This window comes from Melitaea cinxia, chromosome 19 (genome assembly GCF_905220565.1).
Source record: "Melitaea cinxia chromosome 19, ilMelCinx1.1, whole genome shotgun sequence".
Lineage (NCBI taxonomy): Eukaryota > Metazoa > Arthropoda > Insecta > Lepidoptera > Nymphalidae > Melitaea > Melitaea cinxia.
Window position 1 is genome coordinate 12,989,005 of NC_059412.1, and position 18,162 is coordinate 13,007,166.

General features: G+C 35.5%; 1 pseudogene; it reads left to right on the plus strand.

Annotated features, from left to right (window-relative positions):
- Nucleotides 1-13,231: 13,231 nt before the first annotated feature.
- LOC123662777 lies at nt 13,232-17,143 on the plus strand (annotated as a pseudogene).
- Nucleotides 17,144-18,162: the final 1,019 nt, after the last annotated feature.

Below are 18,162 nucleotides of genomic sequence, written 5' to 3' on the forward strand. Positions count from 1 at the left end.
TCATACTAACATATGAATTTTTAAATTCTAACCATTGATCATAAGAACCGTTGAAGGAGGGTAGCTTTATTTGAGGTAATTTTATACCAGAAGTTAGCGAGCTATTACAGTTAGAACCGTCATTCATATTTGATTCAATTAAAGACTGTGCTGATGCCATACACGAAAAATAAATGTCTTCAAAATTTTCTCTGTATTCTGTATGATCTTTCATATCATCAGACACTAACTCAATTTTACATTGAATTTTGTTAAACGCCTCATAACTTTCTTGAGCACTTTGCATTCTTAACTTTAATTCTACTTTTTTAACTGAATCTATAGCAATTTGTTCTACATTTAAATTATACAAATATTTTTTGAATGAAGTTAACCGCAATTTTATACTACCCCGCGAATGTTTTAAATCAACTAACGAATCCTGTTCCGAATCTGATTTGCATGGAGATTTTGGCAATTTCAAGCTATCACCCTTACTACTCATCTTGATGGTTTAAAGAAAGAAAAGATACTCACAATTTTAAATGAATTGACTGCAAACAAAAACGCTGAACGAAGTTACGCTTAATCCTGAGCGGATGAGGATGGATGGATGAAAAGAGGGATGGATGGACGATTACGCCTGGAGTTCTGGAGATGATGATAATTGATGGATGGATGATGTCCACTCTGCTTCAATTCTACTCAAATCTTGATCCGTCTCGAAGTACCAAAATGTTCGTAATTCTGATTGCTTTTATTGTATGCGATTTCAAGATCAATCGGTATTAAAACTATTAACGTTTACTTTTGCTTTAAATAAAAGACGACTCGTATGATAAAGATTTCGTGTATTGTCTGACCAAATAACAACGAATAATGAATAAGAAAATGATGAACGTTACAAATTTAAATATTTGAACGAAGAAAAAAGTCGTATGAAGTTAGGCGAGGTCGCCGTCGTCCTCTCATTGGCTGATAAGCGGCAACTTCACATTAGAAGCGCCACTACCCACTAGATGTCGCTTGAACACTCTAATCTAAATTATAAGAAGTATTGGTAAATTTGATAGTATAATTTATGCTGTGTTAAATTGTGTACATAATTTTAAATACATTTTCTATTCTGTACTTAAGTTTTTTTTAATATAAATATTCCCCAAGCTTCTAACTTTTTAAAATATGCGTAATTATTCACTAAAACAACAAAATATAATCAACCATAACCAAAACGAACAAATCGTAGAACAAAAGGTTTTTGTCCACCTAGCTTGTCCTAGGCGATTCACTGTGCGACAGATGGATTGCCTACGTTTACAGGCAAATATACGCAATGGCCTACCTTTTACGACTTATACGTAGAAAGTATTCACAATAACAATTTGATTACAAAAACTCAGAAGATGCAACATCTAAAGAGCAAATTACGAGGAGATGCTGAGCGAATCATCCAACATCTAACTATCTCAGCGGACAACTACGACACAGCGTGGGAATTGTTGACACACACATATAACAATCCACAATTGTTATTTACCAAACAAATCGAAATCTTTATCAATCTGCCAGCCGCTCAAAAACAATTAGCGTACGAGATTAGACGTATTTACGACACGTCAATGGAATGTATCTACGCTATTAAAAACCTGGGTATCGATACAAGTACCTGGGACCCATTACTAGTTCATATTATTACAAAAAAGCTGGATACAGTCACCTATAACGACTACAAGGAAGCCCGGAAAATGCCACGAGAATTACCTTCACTCTCGGAGCTAATGGACTTCTTAGAGAGCAAATTCATCGCTTTAGAACCAAGCGGCATAAGAGAACGCCGTCATCATTCAAAAAATATAATCAAAAAAAATCAGTTAATAACAAGACTTACAAGCCTCAATTTAAAAAAGAACATCGGTATGGAAAATTAATAAATAAAGAATATCAAAGCGTTGCGACATACATGTCAAATTGCCCGATTTGTGACAAGAAACATCCCTTATACAAATGCGAGAAGTTTATCAAATTAACACCGGGAGAACATTATCGAATTATCTAAGATTTTAACTTTTGTCACAATTGTTGTACGCACATAACATGAATTTATGTACGTCAATGAAAAAATGTAATATTTGTAAAAAAAGTCATAACACAATGTTACATGACGCCTATGCAATAAACATTAATAAGCTGTCTACTAACGCGCTAACTGAAAATTCCAGTGGGTCATCAACGCAGCTGAATACTCAAACTCCGCAAAAATATCAAGTGTCCTCCTGTGTCCTGAATAGGTGAGGTAGTACTAAGACTACTAAGAGATATGAAAAGGGTCATAAGAAATATGAAAAGGATAAAACTAAATCTTCTGTAAACGAGAACCATCTACGATTCTTATTAAAAAATCAAACAGATGTCATAGAAGCGCAATATAACATTCTTTAGAGGAATGAAGAAATAATGAACAAGCAATTCGGAATACAGAAATGTCTAAAGAATCTTTCTTTGCTAGTAATCGAACTGAGAAGGTGGCTAACAATGAATTAGAAATTTTATCATCCTCTATCTCAGCTATGATTATTCTATCAAACCTTCAAAACCTGCAAGAAAGCGTTATAAACACTTTAACAAGCCTCGCTAAGGGTCATTTAGATGCACATTTGTTGTCGCCTGAACAATTGGAAGAACAATTAAATATCATATACCGACATATACCGAATGACTTGACTTTGCCTGCCGATAAAAACGATTTTAAAGAACTTTATAAGTTAATGAAGGTCAACGGCGACATTGGTTCTTCTTACTTGATAATCGAAGTCAAGATTCCTTTGGTAATTAAGGAAAATTTTGAACTGGATAGAGTAATAACCCTTCCTCAGCAGCATTATAACATAGAATTTATCGCACCATACACTGCATTCAATCTACAAAAGGACCTACTACTCATCCTAACAGAATCCGATGTAGAATGTTGTGTCCATATACAGGCTAACAAATTATTATTCTCTCTCGATAAGTCGATATAAGAATTACAAATAACCAGCGGAATTTGTAGCGGAACTTGAGTATACACAATACAACAATATGTAAAACAAAGAAGGCACCATATCGCGTGCGCTGGGTCAAGTTACATAACGATAACAAGTGGCTTTATTCTTGCTGTGGGAAATGCACAGTGCGCATATTTTGCATTGACACTGGAGTTGTATTGACAACACTGACCGGGAATAATAATAGTAAATAGCATAATATAGTATATATATAATAACAGTCTGGGGCGCGGCTGTTCTATGAATGAGTGTATGCGAGTCTGCAGTTCGTGTTGTGAGTGAGGAGAATATGTAGGTGTATATGAAATTTGATGGTAGTGTATTATAAGTATTAAATGCATTAATAAAGCAAGAATTTAACAATGTTGAACTTACGAAGTTGTCCGTGCCACACTGTTAAGTGATAGTGGCGGCGCAGATCCGTAGTCTATGTTAGACTTATTTTGCATGATGCGGACCACCGGACAGGCGCTCGAAGTGGAAGTGGGGTAGTTAATATAGGTGGTTGTGGAGATTTCTGAAAAAATAGTAAAAAAAATTTGGGGTAGGGGGTGAGGGGTGGGGGGATTGTTGGGGGGTGGGTTATAGAGGGGGTGAGGGGTGGGGGGATTGTTGGGGGTGGGTTATAGAGGGGGTGAAGGGGATGTGAACAGCAAAAACCGCGAGAAGATCGGATGAAAAATGACTGAGATATAGCAATTAATAAAAATATTAAAACTTCTTTAATATATAGCGTGTGGCTTACTTGTTATAGTAATATAGCGGGCAACCCCGTGTAGTTTGTCATTTTGCCGCTAGGCTAAGCGGGCGAGCGGAAATCAAGGCAGTGAGCGTGCGACTACGCCACTTGACGTTTCTCTGTGTTCGACGCCCTCCCGGTACACATGTACTACAACTGGCTCCCAACGTGTGTAATAATAACTACTTGGTCGACGAAATTCACTCGGCAAGTAAGTTTCGGGGTTTTCGAACTCATTACGGTGTTGTTACGCGGTAAACCATCGTAATCATCTGTCTTCGGTGGCTCAAAACCGATCAACAATGCCGAGAACACGAAAAATGTCGGAAGACAATGCGGACAATAATGGCGCCGGCGGCGCCGACGCCGCTTCGAATAATACTATTACGCTTTCTCAAGAAACGCTCACTAGTTTGCTACCAAGCATTCAACAAAGCCAAAATGAATTTTGTCAACAATTAATTAGAGAAGTACGTTCATCAACACCGCAAGCTAATATGTCGGATTACCTATCGGGTTCAACACATTCTATGAACGGAAATTTCGCGAAGTGTTTGTCGCGTTATGGCGGTCGCCCGGAGGAATCATTAGATAACTTCATAGATGCGTTTATTACATATAAAGAATGTGCAAATGTATCGAACGAAAACGCTCGCCGCGGCTTTTCTATGTTGCTGGAGGGACCTGGAACCTTATCCGGGTCCGTACGCAACCCGTGTTTATCGATTACATACCCCAAATATTTCAACTGACTCCTAAAAAAACGACATTTATCAAAATTAATTGTAAGATTACATTCTTTTAAAATTTCCAATATTTGTAATAAAATAGAAACATGTTCATTGAAATCCGCGGTTGCAATTATTAAATCATCAACATAACAACAAACTTTAACCCCGAAACGGTTTCCAAACAACTTATCTACTAATCTCTGTTGAGTGGCAGATGCGTTAGTTAAACCAAACGCCATACGCTTATACCTGAATGTACCACGTGACGGAATATAAAAAGCCGTTTTATCCCTATCCGATTCCTGAATCTGAGTTTGAAAAAAGGCACTACAAAAATCGATTGTTGACAAATAATGAGCATCCCTAAGATTATCTAAAATTTCTGATATATAAGGCAAACTATATGCATCCTTTTTGGTTACCGCATTCAGTTTCCGACTATCCAAACATAACCGATAACTACCCGTATCCTTTCCCTTAGGAACCAAAAGTACCGGAGAACTCCACTCACTCTGACAGTGTTCGATGACATCCAACTCAAGCATCTTATCAACCTCCTCCGAAAGAATTCGTTGTTTCTCAGGAGACATCCGATAATATCGTTGCTTAATGGGAACAGCATCCCCCGTATCAATTCTATAAGTAACCACGGTAGTCAACCCTAAACCTTTCCGCTCAAAAGAAACAGAACGAAACTGATTAATAATGCTATCAACAATTGAACGCTGATCGCTATTTAAATGTTCATAACCCGTAATGACGTCATCCGAATTATTACACAAAATAGATTCTTGTTTAAAACTAACTGAATTAATATATTTCGGACAAATTTTAAATATTTTCCAAAAGTCAATGCCTAAAATGATGTTTGAATTAATTTCCGGAAAAACAAAAATTTTTATAAAATGAAGTCGATCTTCGAACGCAACCGGTAAACACAAGTAACCAAGAGAAAACAACTTGTTCCCGTTAGCCACAACCACAGAAATAATATTATCTTTAAAAAGAGTATAACCTCGTTGTAAGAAATCCTTATAAAAACTACCCCCCAAAATTGATATAGACGCACCAGTGTCTAAGAGACCCGACAACTTAATGTCATCTATATGTATAACAGCATAAGGCCTATTTTCAATACAATTATCATTACACAGAACCGAGTTTAATTTATACGATAAAAAATAAATTGAAATGGTTTTAAGCCAAGAATCCTAATCAGATTTAGAAAAATTAATATTATTACTAGTTTTAACTCGGTTCCAACTTACTCGTTTTTTGAATCTTTAACCCCATTATTATATTTCGATTTACATTTAACACAATCGGGACGCTTAACATTAGGCTCTCGGCAACCGAAACAAAACACAACATCCTTAAAACAATCAGCATACGAGTGAGAAAACGATTTACAACGTTGACAATAAACAGTACGATTCGCCGCGCAATCACCGATGGAATTAATGCTCGGCTGAATTTTACTAATGCTATTATCACTAGGCACAGATAGTTTAAGTTAATAAAAGAATGGTTGATCAAAAATATGAACTTTTAGTTAATGACCCATCATTATATTCGCCTGAATTTGTAGTTAAGCATGGCACCAATACTTACCATTGGGAAGTGGAAGGATGGCAAAGAAGGGAGAGATCATTATTACATGATATGATGTGTATATTGTTGTCTAATTTAGAACCCTCATCAACCTTAGAAGAAATGATGCTGACAAATTTGAAAAGAAAGATAAATCCAGAACAAATGGAATACCCTCGGGTATTCCAAAAATTAAATCAGTCGCCTAGAAAAAGAGTAAATAGCAACGCTAATGCATAACTGTTCTATTATACATCAGCAGGAACGAAACTACGTGCTATTAAAAATATGTGCTACCAGGGTGACACCAGCCAAGAAAAGGTTAGTGGATTCATTTGTTGCGGTCAAGGAAAGGGTCGAATGTCAGCAAGATCGACGTAAAGAATGTGCTGATAAATCAAAGAGGCCTACCGAAGTCTTCGAGGTAGGAGATCAAGTGCTCTTGAAGTCGAACGTCTTTAGTAGTGCGTCTAAAAATATTACATCAAAGTTTGTTCCAAAAAGGGATGGTCCTTACATTATCGCAAAAAGAGCTAGCTCTACAGCGTACCTCATTGCTAATGCCAGCAACCCTGAGGAGATTTTGGGCAAGTTTCACGTATCGGAACTCACACGTTTCTTTAGCCGAGATAGTTCACCTCCACGCCCCATATAGTTCCCAAACGTCGAAGAGGACGTCCTCGTGAACATGCTTGTCCGGTATGTTCTGTATGTTTTAATGCGAGTTCATGAGCGGGGGCGTTCTCACAAACTCGAGGGGGAGTATGTAGCGTGTGGCTTACTTGTTATAATAATAAGCGGGCAACACCGTGTAGTTTGTCATTTTGCCGCTAGGCTAAGCGAGCGAGCGGAAATCAAGGCAGTGAGCGTGCGACTACGCCGCATGACGTTTCTCTGTGTTCGACGGCCTCCCGGTACACATGTACTACAAATATTTCTTAAGGAAATATTAAACTTCTATTTATAGATTGACCGACTATGGATAAAAGAAAGTTAAAAGTTGAATAATTTTTTTTAATATTTTTATTTTTATTAAAAACGGGCTTTTCGCGGTTCCTCTGTGAAACAGGGGATGAAAATTTGTACAGGGAGTAAGAGGCACCCGAGGATGCTTTTGATAGAAAAAAATTTGGAAAAAGTAAAGGTTTTGGAGGGGGTGTGAGAGTAAGGTTATGAGTGGTTTAGGTAGAGGAAGTGAAATAAATGTGTTGGGTGAAAACCGCAAAGGCATAGGATGAGGGCAAAAGAAGTTATAGATTTTTAAAGATTTTTTGTAGTTTTAAGTAATCGCTTGTTGCATGCTTAGTTATGCGGCCGGCAGGAGAGCTACGTTTTCGTAGAAAATTCGTGGAAAATCCAGTTTTTCCCGATAAAATTTTGAATTATGCACTAATGTGAAGAACACTGATGACACTCGAGTCGGTTGAAGAGTTATGATGCACTGAATTTACGGAAATATTTACTCAACTGAAAACATGTTGGTTTTCCACTGAGAATTGTCAAAATTTACATTTTTTTTTTGTTTTAGCCACGTCGCCCAAGCTAAGGCGGTTCCAATGGTATACACCACCAGGGTGTGACAAGTGAAACCGCTAAAGTAGCCGGAGAGGTGACCACGTCGAAACTAAAGAAAATTGTCCAAAATTGTCCCTTACTGTAATCAGAAAAATCTGGTTTTCACATGGATTATTCTACTCACTGAGCACTGTTTAATGATGAAATAACACTTCACTTTATAGAGAATTATAAGACGAGTCTTTTGATATATAACACTAGAAGAAAAACTCGTAGTAACTTTAAGGTAAGATTTATTTATTGTTCTTCAAAATCAGCATATATATTTTCTAAAACAGTAGACGACTGAGAGCCAGAACTAATTTGCGATGGTGACGCGGGCGGAATAACAGGAGGAGATGATCGAGATGTAGTAAAATATCCTTGCGGGGTTGTATACTGTTGTTCTTGCCAATATGAAGGTGTGATCTGCTGAGTACTGTAGCGAACAGGGGGCACTAAGATTTGTCCTTTTTTGTATCACTTGAAGTAATTCGATTTTAGTCGCAAAACGCCTATTTTCTGGTACTTTTTTGAGTTCTTTATACACTCGCGTGCAACTGAATCGACTCAAGCCGTATATTGGTATAAAATATCGATTTTTAGGAAAATGGCTTATCCGATTTTCTTGTTTTTTTTTTGTTTGAAAGCCTAATCTTTTCTCTTAAAAAATGCTATTCTAATGAGAAAAATCGGTTGAGTATTTATTGATAAAATTTAATTTGACAGAAATGCATAAAAAATGAAGAAAAATGAAAACAACAACATAATGAATAAAAAAAATATTTTTGATAGAAGTAAAGAAAATTAAAATTTTCTATACTTTTTATTGCCTCCCCTAGCTTTTATAATGGCTTACATGCGATTTTTCATTGATTTGATAAAATCTTGAGGTATCGTATTCCATTCTTCCTCTAGCGTAGTTTTGAGCTCGACGATGCTTGATGGAGCCGTATCTCTAGCTCGCACCCTCCGTTTCAGCTCATCCCATAAATGCTCAATGCAATTCAGATCAGGACTGAGGGCTGGCCACATCATCGTCTCAATATGCACCTCTTGAAGAAACTGGCGAGTAACACTTGCTGTATGGCACCGAGCATTATCATGCATCAATAGAAAATCTTCTCCTATGTACCCCTGCATAAGGTACAACACGATCGAGGAGAATGTTTTCCACGTACTTTTGAGCTGTTAGACCACCACTCCGACCACCACCAGGCACGAAAACAAGCTCGGTCTTCCCTTCATATGATATTCCAGCCCACATCATAACTGAACCACCGCCATATAATACTCTTTCAACGAAACAGCATTGCGAGAACCGTTCCCCTGGACGCCTGTATACTCGGTCTCTTCTGTCGTTGCTGTGGAGACACATTCTGCTCTCGTCAATGAACAGGTTGGAGCTCCATTGCTCAATAGTCCAATTGAGGTGTTCACGAGCAAATTAAAGTCGGGCTTAACGGTGACCTGCGGTCAGTTTCGGGCCTCTGGCTGGCCGTTTAGGAGTTAAATTGGATTTCTTCAGCCGTCTTCTAATTGGCCACTGACTGACAGCCACTTCTCGAACCCTTCTGAGCTCCTGTTGCTCATCAACGCCCGTGAGATGCCGATTTCTCAACGAAGTTAAGACAATGAAGCGGTCGTCCGTCTCAGATGTGCTCCGGTGTCTATTGGTTTGTGGTCTCCGAACGAAGCCACTAGTCTCTTGAAGCCTTCTGTATACTCGTGAAACAGCTGATTGGCTCATGTTAAGTTTACGAGCGACTTGCCTTTGATAATGGCCCGCTTGCAACAAACCTACAACTTGGACCGTTGCTTCTAAGGTAGTGTCCATTGGATCGCGATTTAAATACTGGGAGCTTAAGGAGATGTGTACCTGTCAACGTCTGACGAGTGATTGATAAGAAATATGGGTCACGTGAGCTTTTATACATGATTTAGTCTCGCAACTCATGGGTACCGCAACGAGTAATTTCTGTAACGCTCATGTTTGATCGTATTTATTTGAAAAGTTTTTCATTGTTTATTTGAAAATGGCTATATTTATGAAAAAAAAAATATGTCTTTCGAATAAAAAAAGTTTTACAAAAATCGGATAAGCCATTTTCCGAAAAATCAAACTTATATGCCAATATACGGCTTGAGTCGATTCAGTTGCACGCGAGTGTATAACGACAAACAAAAGAGTTTAGCGTCATCTTGTTTGGTAATACTATTTTCTTGTAGTTCAGTCTGAAAATTTTGTCGTGACTCGATGCTTTTTTCTATTAAAACAGCTAGTTTTTCTTCTGGAATTTGTGTTTTCTTACGTTTAAGGGGACGTATTTCAGTGGCTTCAGTTGCACTGGCGTTTAGTTGACTTGTCTCCTCACTTTGCCTTTCATTCTGTTCTTCCATATTAGTTGTAGTGTCTTTATTACTTACACTATTCTGCAGGAAAGCAAGTCTTGAAAAATACATATATTGGGCTTTTTACGAGCACCAGAAGTTGTTTTTTCTTTTTTGTATTCCTTATTGTAGCAGTCTCGTATATTTTACCATTTTTTTGGAGTTGTGTACCTAAAAATAATAATATTATTAATAATTTTCTTGTTTCAGATATCTTGGTACGGGTTGTTCATTTGGAGAACTTAGTTACAATTAGCGCTTAGGAAAATCGACGATTACAGGAATTGTCCGCGAAGTATGTAAATCATTGTGGAATAAGTTGGTAAACAAAGTCATGCCCGAAGCGACTGAAGATACCTGGAAGACAATAGCACGAGACTTTGAGAGATATGCAAATTTTCCAAATTGCATTAGTGCTGTAGACGGCAAGCATATCCGAGTTAAAAAGCCTGTTGATTCGGGATCTTTGTATCATAACTATAAACATTTCTTTTCCAGTGCTTTTAGCACCTTGCGACGCCAACTATTGCTTTACTTATGTTGATATTGGACTTATGGCAAAAGCAGTGATTCTGCTATATTTAAAAATTCTTTATTTTATAAACGACTGACAGAAAAATCATTAAACATACCAACACCTAAACCAATATCTAGTATAGACCCAACACCAATGCCTTATGTTATAGTTGGAGATGAAGCCTTCGGCTTAGCAGAAAATTTAATGCGTCCATATTCAGGCAAATGTTTGCCACATGAAAAAAGGTTTTTTAACTATAGGTTATCGAGAGCCCGACGTAACATTGAGTGTACTTTTGGTATTTTGGCGAATAAATAGCGCATCTTTCATAGGCCTATAAATGTAAACATAGATTTTGCCGAAGACATAATAAAAGCCTGTTGCATTCTACACAACTATGTGCGGACTAGAGATGGTCTAATACATAAAGATACTTTATATACTGCACCAATGACTAGTCTCAATATGTTGCATGCCGGAAGAGGAGCACCGTCATCTTTGAATATCAGAGATAAATTCGCTCATTACTTTGTGAACGATGGGCGTGTTCCATGGCAAGACACAAACATATAGCAACAACCAACATACCGTACTTGAAAGGTTAAAGTACTTAACTAAATGTAAACAAACAAAATAAGGTAATAACGTTGTGACCTTCATTTTAAAAAATGCTCGAAATGTCTGCATAAAACAGCCGAAGTTTGTTTATATTTAATTAAGTTCCTAAAGTATACCGAGATTATAATATACTAGCGCTTCATAATAATAATTATACGAGTAAAATAAATCTGTCAGTTCATTTTTTTTTTTTTTTTGAATAAACCTACTTAAAATATTCTTTTTTTCAAACGTGTTTTCACAATTTCCAAATATCTCCACTAACTCTTGCCAAGCTTGGTTCTTGATAATTTTATTTGGGTAATCCTTACACTGAATATCCCATATTGCAGGTCTTTTCTCCACTTCATCAATAAATAGTTCAGTGTCGAAACGATCCATGGCGAACTCACGAGCTGTGACGTGCTAACCGCGCGGTATCCGCAACGCAACTGAACGCGAAGTAAAGACTCCATCGTAATAGAAATGCGCGGGAGCAGCGCGATTCTATTTTCTGACGGTTGGGTTTCCGTAACCACGCGGCTTGATTAACCGCGCGGTTATGTCTGAACGATTACTTAATAACTCATACTCATATCTATTTTACCTAGCAAGCGTTATTTATGTTGAAAGAATATTTTTATTACTTACTTTGGAACTCAAATGTAAACAAAGCTAAATTGTACTCTAATGTATCGGAATAAGAACGAAATTCCTTTCAATGTCCAGAGCATTTCACTTTGCCCTATAATATATTAGTCCCATGTATACTTCATTATATCCATTTAATTTTCATGTTTCTTTTTCTATATTCCGATTCTGTATGGTATGTGGTGTTGGTGCGACCGTGTTGTCACCCGACAGCTCAAGCGGAAGATCGGTGCTGACAGCTCTGCCAGCATATGCCGAGCTTGAGACCGGGTTTGCGATATCCTTATGGTATAATTTAATTGTTTAGCTTAATGGCTATGTAATATTGATTTGTGTGGATGTTGCAAATAAAAAAAGGATTATTATTATATTATTTTTATTATACAAATAAGACTCTCGCGATTTCCATACGATTCTGAAATCGCGCGGCTCCCGCCATGTCTAAACTAACGCATAAACAGTTTATGTACGGGAAAAACACTATTTTCGCTGTAAAAATTCGAGTTTTCAACTTAGGTGAAATCTGAAACACGACACACGACCGCGTAGCTGGCGACAGCGCGCAACTTTTGATGTAATTTATGGATTTTTATCACTTAAAAAGCCGAATTTGGCGATTTTTCGCGACGGAGTGACGCGGAAACGATGTTTTCGGGGCAAGCATTCGCTGCGGACTTATTTGCATATTTTGATGTAGTAGGATGGCGACGCGATACCTTGCAAGGTGTGCAATGTTTTAAAATATACGCATCCTGTTTTTGTTTGTCTGGGTCTGCATAAAAAAATTCAAAAAAAAAATCGCTTCAAATCAGACATAGCTAGTGCCATACAGCCGAAACCTTTCTTGAGCCGATATAGTAACCTTTTTGGAAGCTTCTTCGCAGAATACGTAAAACAATTAAAATACATAGTAACAATAAAATTCTACAATATCGACTTCAATTCCATTCATAGTACCTAAATCATATTCCTCAAAATTAAATTAGATTCACAGAGCCCACCTTAATTACGAAAAAAATATTAAGTATCTACAATAATCGAAAACTACATCATCGTTAATAACAAACGATTTCAATAATTGCAAGAACCAAATTTGCTTATTTTTGGTTTTAGTTGATTTTGCTAAATTATATTATTTGAAATGCACTTATTCTTTATAATGTCGCACGCTTAATCACATACTTTCGAGTGGGTAAGCTTAAAAAGGAAACACCAAAAGTTTTTGCTCTTTAATTAAAACAGTTTTAAATATATAAATCAATAAATTTTGAACTAAATATTATGTAAAATTGATACATTATCCTACCAGTGTTCAAGTTAATCATTTTTACCTCTACAAAGTTATTTTAAAATATTCTACCACTGTCTTAAGCACTGAAGCACAATGGATTTAATTAAACAGTTAATTGCTGATATGTCAAAGGTTTTTCACGCTAAAATGGCTCAGTTTGAACTGGATCTTCAGCAAACAACTTGGCAAACAGCAAGTCCAAGTACGAAGCTGACCTTAGAATTTAAGGCATTTAAAGATTTTATTTTAACTGCATTAAAGTCACAGTTACAAGTAGAAGCACTTGCTGACATGTATGACCGGATGGAAATGAGAAACCGCCGGAAAATCCTCCTTGTTCATGGTTTGTCTGAAGAAGAAAATGACCCCGTCAAGGCTGTCTCAGATATGGTGACTAAGCATTTAAAATTATCCAACTTTAACGTCACTTTTTCTGTTAAACGGTGCCATCGGTTGGGTTAACACAACAAGAACTAGGCCAATTCTTATTAAGTTTTGTGATATGGAGTCTAGGAGCATGGTATGGAGCGCCAAAACCTAAAATAAACAGGCATCACAGTATCAGAGTTCCTCACAAAAAGGCGTCATGATATCTTTATGATGGCACGGCGACGTTTCGGTATATCCAAATGCTGGACGCAATGTGGTTGTGTTATTGTCCTGGGACAGGATGGCTTTACGATGTCGTGTTATGAGCATGGCAGACCTCGATGCCATTCCAATCCCAATCCAAGGTGCCGTCGAGCCTCCAGCAGCGGAAAATTTGAAAGAAAAGAAGACCACTGCGTCTACTACAACAAGGGCGAAAAAACCAGTAAGAAAGAATTAGTATTTCTTTACGTAATATTTTGGTAATTTCTTTCAATTACTTACGGTAAATTTTACTCATTTTATGTATTCTTTGTTAATTATTAGTACTTGTATATTTACCATCTATTCTTTGTATTATATTTAGTCTAAACTCTAATAAGTCTAAAATCTAACTATTTCTTTATTTACTATTTGTAAAAGGTAGATTTAAAAGTTTTTGGATGGTTACTTTTGCTGATATTGTTATTTGTATAAGGGTTGATGACAATAATTAAAAATCAATAATATAATATGATTTATTAATGTATGACTATGACTTATTAAATTAAAATGTATTTGTTTTTCTACAAAAGTAGCGGATTATAAATATTTTCATTAAAATAAAAACTCAAAATACTGTCGTCGGCCATGTTACATGAAACGTCAATAAGAGCGTCTGACGTCACATCTATTTAAATAGAATACTAGTAATTCTTAGCCTACTAAGTTTACTTGTGTTTTGGTTCAATTTTCGTAGTTTATTTCTGTTACTACACGATATTTGGATAAATTATGTCTCAGTTATTTATTTTTAGTAAATCTGAATTATTTGCTTACGATGGAACAAGGATTCATCAAGGCAGATAGTTCAAATTTGCCTAGAATTGATTTACTAATGTTGGGCGAGTTTCTTGCATCGAATGAAGACTTTTGTGCAGTAAAATTTCGAAATGTTACGACTTCTTCGTAAGTACGCACCATTTATTTCACAATTTATTAAAAAAATCGTGTAATTTAGTATATAAGCATTCACAAAATCTACATTTATCGTAGTTAGTTTCTATTACCTAATGTAACTTTAATTATTAAATGCATTTGCATGTGTATTTGAACAATAACATTGTTACATCTAAACAGAAATTATTTTTATGTAGATTTTACTGAGAAGAGTAAGGAGGACAGTCGATGATTAAAAAAAAAAAAAAAAACTATTAAATATCTTGTATAAAAGTCAGTACACAAATGAATGCTACTGGAAAAAGTCGGTATTATCAAGAGTTGGCACAACTATAAAATACACCACATCACGGGACTTATCCAAGAGTAGCCCTAGCTTGCCATCAAATGATGTAGTCCTTAAAAAGTTTTTAGAAGTAGGAAGAACAGAAAACCTTAAAATTTGTGAACTGTTAAAAATCAGTCAAACTATACATGTAATGACACAGAAGGTGTATCTATGCATTATCTTGTATTAAAATACAAGGACAAATCTTGTGACTCATTAAAAAAAAAAACAATTTGACTGATGCAGTTATAAGAAGTATAGAAGAACAAACCAGACAAAAACATCAAACCAGTCTCTGGTATGAACTAAGAAATGGTCGTATAACAGCTTCAAGGGCTTATGAGGTGAGTCGCTGTAAGACTAATGATGGGTCACGTATTTCTTTAATCATGGGTGCAAAAATTCCAAATATAGCAGCCATGAAACATGGTTAAATTTTAGAGAATGAAGTACGGGAAACTGTAACTTTAAAACTCGGAATAAAAATAAGAAAGTGTGGTCTATTAATATCCTTCGTAATCGTCGCTTAGATGAATCACTTCTGCCACCTATTATTTTTAACAACAATATCATTCCTTACAGTACAGAAGTAAAAAATTTAGGCATCATTTTTGACCGAAATTTAGCTTGGAATTCACAAGTAGAGGAACTAAGCCGTAAGATGTTTTGTGCGATCAGTTCTTTGCGCAGGTTACGAAATATTTTACCTATCCCCACAAAGATTGTGTTAGCAAAAACGATCCTTCTACCTATCCTTGATTATGCCGACACCTGCTATCTTGACCTAAGGGAAGACCAACTTAATAAACTCGAGCGGATTCAAAATCTCTCTATTCGGTTTATTTTTAGGTTAAGGAAATATGACCACATCTCTGATTTTCGAAAGCAACTCGGGTGGCTCCCAATTAGGTTCCGCCGAAATACTCACTGTCTATCGCTTCTCTACTGTTCACTGTTCAATCCGAAGACGCCTTGCTACTTAAAAGAACGCTTTGAATTATTATCGAATTCTCACGATCGGTCTCTCCGCTCTGATAGTAACCTCCTTCTTAAAATTCCATCTCATTCTTCTTCTTTTTACTCTAACTCATTCTCTGTCCAAGCGGCCCGACTATGGAATTCTTTACCCGTAAGTATACGGCGTGCACAATCATTAGAGTCATTTAAGAGCCATTTGAAAGACCATTACTTAAAGTTGCTATAATGTCGTTACTGATTTAGTGCTATATTTCTCTTGTACTCTGTCGTTTATATTTATAATATCTATTAGTTGTTTATATTGTATGTATGTATGTATGAATCTATGTATGTATGTATGTATGTTTATGTATGTTTATGTATGTACTCTTATATGTAGTTTCATGCCTGTAATTATATCTATTTAAGTGTATCTATAGTTATATAATTATATGTGTTTACATATATTATTTTAAAGTACACCTCTATGCCGCTTTATTCTTATTCATGTCCTTTTTCTAAAGGTTGTCTGGAAGAGATCGCTCTTTAGCGATAAGACCGCCTTTTGTACATTCATTTTTTGTTATTATTATTATTATTATTATTTCTCGCTTGTTTCTTTTCCTTTTATGTTATTTGTATTGTTTTTGGTTGTACAATAAAGTATATTTGTATTGTATTGTATCCAAAAACTATCCAATAATAGCTGATTCACCAGTTGGAATATGTAAAGATGCAGTAGTTGAAATTAAGTGTCCAACAACTCCCAAGACCTACAATACATATATCCAAGATGGAAAACCGACAAAGAAGCGCTATGCTCAGGTTCAATTACAAATGTACTTGGCGGGATTCAGCAATTGGCTATGCAAAACTGACACTTGCTCAAGCAACTTCGCATCATATAAAAATGTGGAAATTATAAATGTTGCATACAATGAAACTTATTTGTATGAAATAATAAATATTTAAGTGGGTTATTGGAAAACCAGTGTGTATCCATCGTTATATAATGTTATATAGTTGGTTTACAAATAATATGCTGTCCTTATCAATATTATATTTTTATGAAATCTCCCCGTTGTAAAAAAAAAATAAGTATGCAGCAAACTACGATTTCTTTAATTCAGAATGTTAAAGAAAAACTTTTTGTTATAAAAACTACATTTTTAGAATTTAGATTTTTTGAAACCTTGGAATCAATACATGCTAAGAAAAATAAAAGTAGTAAATAATAAATCAGCCAACAAAATTTTGTATTTCTTAATAATACAGTGATTGAAGATTACATATTACATTCATTAATAGTATATTTGTGTAATAAAAAATAGCCAGTTATCTTAAGGTAAAGAAACTAGTCAACTTTCAAACTGGCACAGGTTTACAAGTTGTAAAATTCACAAATAAAAGAGCCAAATACATTTATAGTTACTCTACTCCCATGAGACATTGCATGATTTTTTAATAATCGACTACTACTACCTTCCAAATTAACAAGCTAGGAAATACTCATTGACATTATTAAAATTAGACTACTAATTATGTTTACTATTTAATAAGAGAGTCTTGCAAGTTAATTAAACCACATGCTATGGTTATAACATCATCAAGTACTTTAATCAATGTGTTGAACTCTCTTAATCGTCTGATCACCCTTTTAGGGCGGCTTGCAGCGTGTGTTAAATCTAGATTTAAAACTCGATTTTGCCTTAACCCTTTAACGGTCACCTTGACTTTTTTTTTAATATGCAATTTATTTTAAGTAATATATATTTTTTGGCCCGAATTAAAAAACACTGTCAAAGTAAAATAAATCTAGACTGCATATTTTTCGAGAAAATCCAAAAAAACAAGTGGCCAGTAGACTGGCCACTGACCGATCTGCACCACTCACTATCACGGCAAGTTCACTGGCCAGTAAACTGGACATGCACAAAAAAAGTACATTTAGAAGGAAATAGAATAAAAAAACAATACGTAGCCATCAGCCTTATATTTCAGGACATGAATAATCACATTTCCATAGTTTGAACTATGTTACGATAAAGTTTTCTTCTAAAAATAATCACATTTTAACAAAAAGTTCTTTTAAAAATATTCATCGTTTTAACTTTAGATACATATTATAAACGAAAAATTCTTCTTAAATTTAATAATTTTTTAAATCCTATAATTATAAAATCTTAATCGGTTTGTAAAATTGTCAAATACTCATTATGTTACCTTTAGGAATTACAAATCAAAATTTCTTCTTTCAAAAATATAA